This window comes from Alosa alosa, chromosome 9 (assembly GCF_017589495.1).
Source record: "Alosa alosa isolate M-15738 ecotype Scorff River chromosome 9, AALO_Geno_1.1, whole genome shotgun sequence".
In the NCBI taxonomy this organism is placed as follows: Eukaryota; Metazoa; Chordata; class Actinopteri; order Clupeiformes; family Clupeidae; genus Alosa; species Alosa alosa.
In genome coordinates this window covers 35225061-35230060 of record NC_063197.1, presented here as the reverse complement: position 1 = coordinate 35230060, position 5000 = coordinate 35225061, and the positions used below count along the sequence as shown (strand labels likewise).

The 5000-nt window shown below is 37.8% G+C and overlaps 1 protein-coding gene across 1 annotated transcript in view; it reads left to right on the top strand.

Moving 5' to 3' along the window:
• The window catches only part of wdr18 (WD repeat domain 18), a 96257-nt gene that overhangs the window by 49476 nt on the left and 41781 nt on the right, over positions 1-5000 (top strand). The window lies entirely within an intron of this gene.

Below are 5000 nucleotides of genomic sequence, written 5' to 3'. Positions count from 1 at the left end.
AACCTGTTGCCATTGACGGCGGTGATTATATACTTTGCCGGTGATTTTTTTATAGATATAACATAGGTCCGAATGTTGGGAAGGCCCATTCATGTGAATAGAACTTTCTGCAGCACTCTGAAGAGCGTGTAATAACAAATAATAATAGTAGGCTAATGTTAACAAATAATAATAGCAGGCTAATGTTAACAAATAATAGCAGGCTAATGTTAATAAATAATAATAGCAGGCTAATGTTAATAAATAATAATAGCAGGCTAATGCTAACAAATAATAATAGCAGGCTAATGTTAACAAATAATAATAGCAGGCTAATGCTAACAAATAATAATAGCAGGCTAATGCTAACAAATAATAATAGCAGTCTAATGTTAACAAATAATAATAGCAGGCTAATGCTAACAAATTATAGCAGGCTAATGTTAGCAAATAAAAATAGCAGGCTAATGTTAGCAAATAATAATAGCAGGCTAATGCTAACAAATTATAATAGCAGGCTAATGTTAACAAATAAAAGCAGGCTAATGGTAACAAATAATAATAGGAGGCTAATGTTAACAATAATAGCAGGCTAATGTTAACAAATAATAGGCTAATGTTAACAAATAATAGCAGGCTAATGCTAACAAATAATAGCAGGCTAATGTTAACAATAATAGCAGGCAATCATAGAAATGAACACTGCAAGACACTTAACTCTTCTATGGTCCCAGAAAGATTCTCTTTGACTTGTTAGTTTTTTGAACATTTATTTTATCTAATGTCATAGAACACATAATGAATTGCATCCATATAATATCCTGAGACTATGCATGACTATTTTCCTCTAGCCTCAAACTGTGAGGAAACACGTTCTTCTTAAAGTGACAGGCCCTCAATTAGACCTACACATCACCACTTTAATGACATTAAAGACAAGTGTAATAGTTTAAAAATCAAGTATTCAAATTACTAAATATTTTTAGTAATTATGCATATCATAAAATTAGATTATTAACAAAATATATTATGTTTATTAATAATAATTGAAATAGAAACTTAAGAGATAACATAATGTGACATAAGAGATACATTTCTGTGTGTGTGGAGAGTCGAGCAGAGTCTAGGAATAGCCACTGATGTGAATAAATAAGTTAAACGCCCCAGTGCAACCAATGCAAAAAGTTACTCTGGAGCCCTGTGTGTGTGTGTGAGCGGAGGAGAGGTCATTAGTGGAGATGTAGACGCTGTGTTAATGTCACATTGCAGAGAGGTGAACTGTGTGAGGTGTGTGTTTGTTAATGTCACACTGCAGAGAGGTAAACTGCATGAGGTGTCCAGAGATGACCTCAAACACACCAGCAGCCTGGCATTGCCAGCAACATGACACAGCACCAGATAGCCTCTGTGTGTGTGTGTGTGAGAGGGTGTGTGTGTGTGTGTATATATGTAATCTAGTGTGGGTGTGGGAGAGAGAAAGGGGTGTATGTGTGTGTGTATATGTAATGTAGTAATGTAGTGTGTGTGTGTGTGTGTGTGTGTATTAGGGCTGAACTATTTTGGAAAATAATCTAATTGCGATTTGTTTTGACCAATATTGCGATTGTGATTTAATGTGCGATTATTTTTATCTTTTGATTATTCTTACTCTTTATCTTCTGTGTTATTCAACAGACAGCAATAAATGATTCTATAGTATGACTAACACAATATTAGATAAACTAAATTAAACATACATTATTCTATAGTATTACCAACACAATATTACTGATGACCTCACGGTGGTGGGGGCGTCCAAATCAAATCAAATTTTAAAAACGTATCCAAAAAGTATCGCAATTCTTAACTTAGAATCGGTATCGATGTGTGTGTGTGCTTGCATGGCTAACAGATGCTTGAGGGGGGCGCGTGTGTTTCTTACTCGTTCTCTCTTCTCGCGGGACTTCCTGATTCAGACGCTGCTGGGACGCTAGTGCAGATCTGGCAAGTCGCTGTAGGTGGATCAGGAAAGCTGCCTGTCTCGCCACAACAGCTCATTTAACCATCACAATGATTTCTAAATTGTTTTTGAGTTGAAAATGTTGCATAAGGGTCCTTTAAAAAAGAAACTAGTCTTTTAGCTGTGGATTTCCAAAATGTCGTTTCAAAACTTAAATATAGTAAAACAACAAGTTGTTATAGTTGTTGGAAGCCAAAACTGTAAAATTCAGATTTCGATTAATTGCATGGCCCTACTGCATACTGCAGCCTTCTGCTCTCAGTCTTCAGTTTAAAGGTTTCAAAAGTTAATCCTACAGAGTTAACCACCCCCAAGCCCCCTCCACACACGCACAGGCACAAACACACACACACACACACTAACACACCACACACACACACACACACACACACACACACACACACACACCCACACACCCCTTCTCCGGTCTCGTCTCAGAGAAGCATCCAATTCTGGGGTAAATGGCGGCAGACACACACACACACAGCCAGCTTTCATGTTTCTAAGCGCTTGATTTGCCCGTTTAGGGGCTCATGTGGACTTCTTATTTATTTCTCTGCACATCAGCCGTGGATTAATTACCCTGCCTCAGCTTAGCGTCTATACATGCACACATATACACACATACACACATGCACACATGCACACACATACACACACATACACACGCATACACATGCACACACACACGCGCACTCGCATACTATCTATCTATCTATCTATCTACACATGCACACACACGCACACACATACAGGCACACAAACACATGCACACACACGTGCACACATGCACACACACACACACACACACACACACACACACACACACACACTCACACTCACACACACACACACACACACACTCACAGACAGATGAGGATGCAAAGCACATGCACACATATCACACACACATCACACACATGTGCACTAACATCACACACACATCACACACATGTGCACTCACATCACACACACATCACACACATGTGCACTCACATCACACACACATCACACACATGTGCACTCACTCCCTCCCTCTCTCCCTTCCTCTCACTCTCTCTCCACGTGAAATATATGAAAGATATGTCTAATATGTGATATATCTAAAATAATAAATCTAATATATGAAAGATATATGTAATATGTGATAGATATGAAATATTAAATCTACAGGGCTTAAATTTCACTCCGGGATTGCGGGTATTGCGCATAATTTGTTCAAGTCCGGCAACTCTAGACATCATAATCGCGAGAAATTCCGATACACTTTTACAGCCTGTCTGATGACGCGTCAACATAATCATGAAGTGGCGCAATCGCGGTGCTATTGACCGGACGGATCAACTACCGAGTTGAATTGAACATAGCCTCATGCAGTGACACACACGGAGAGAGAGAGAGAGAGAACACTTTGGGCGCTTACGCCAAATAGGGCTACGCTTACCATGGCAAACTTTTACATGAGGAAAGAGCTCCTTGGTAACTATCCTGCTAGCTCAGGTCACGCCAACACTTGATCCCAGAAAGATTGTCTTCGACTTGTTAGTTTTTGAACATTTATTTTATCTAATGACATAGAAAACATAATGAATTGCATTGCATGAATTGAATTGCATGAGTTCATAACACATTCATAGCAGCTGTCATGAACTGCACATAAAGCATTCATGACTGTTTCATGAGACATGACTCAACATTAATACCAAACCTTTCATGAATGTGGAAGACAGAATGACGAGCTTGTCAAAATAAGTCACAAAAGCAGCATTGTCGCTTTTTGGTCCAAACCTCTTACCTGATCACAGCACATCTGAGTCAATGGGCTACTCCAGTACCAAAAAGACAGAACATGGTCAAGCAAATAATTTTTGTTTAATAAAAATGTATTTGTTTTATGATGTAACCTTTGCAGATGATTTCTCATCTTTTGCTTCTGGGAATGTTCAACCGTTCCAGGTTACACAAATACGGGTCAGCTGAATGTAGTTAGTTAGCTAGTTTACCTCCCAGTGTTAAACTCAGTGATTACGAATACTTCACAACTTGTATAGTAAAGTGACATTCGATGTAGACTTCATAAGATATTCATGAAATATTTACAAAGGCTGGAGAGATTAAATTAATGGTATCTGGGTTACACAAATACGATGTTGGACTTTTATATTAGTTTTCGTTGTTCTGTCTTCCACATACATGAAAGGTTTGGTATGAATGTTCAGTCATGTCTCATGAAACAGTCATGAATGCTTTATGTGCAGTTTATGACAGCTGCTATGAATGTGTTATGAACTCACCCGTCAAGTAAAGTGTTACCAAGATATGCCTAAGTGTTATAGTTTAAACGTCAATATGAAGCATTCAAATTACTAAATATGTTTAGCTACTAGTAATTACTAGTAAAATGCTATACATTAAAAAAATACATTATTAACTAAATACACTCTATATGAATTTAAAAATATATGAAATAGAAACATATCACGTAAGCCATCATTTTCAGTGTGTGTTTGTGTGTGTGGAAAGAGTCAAGCAGAATCTAGGATGTCCACTGTTGTGAATGATCCCATACAGTATATATTACTGATGACGTCAGGGTGGTGGGGGCCCCAAAATCAAACACATTTTTAAAAAAGTATCGAAGAAGTATCGAAATCGCAATTCTTCACTTGGTATCAGAATCGACCCCCCCCCCCCCCCCCAAATTGTGTAAATCCCCCCTTCTTGAATAACCTAAGGGGGGAATTCCCCCCCATTTTGAAAAATGAATTTTAAGCCCTGATCTAATATGTGAAAGATATATCTAATATGTGACACATATGAAATAATATCTAATATGTGAAAGATGTATCTAATATGTGATAGATATGAAATAATATCTAATATGTGAAAGATGTATCTAATATGTGACACATATGAAATAATATCTAATATGTGAAAAAGAGTCTAATGTGGTGTAATCCTGGATATGCGCCCACCCTGGCGTCTGATGCAAGGCCAGCTCTCAATAAGGCAATTAGAGCCG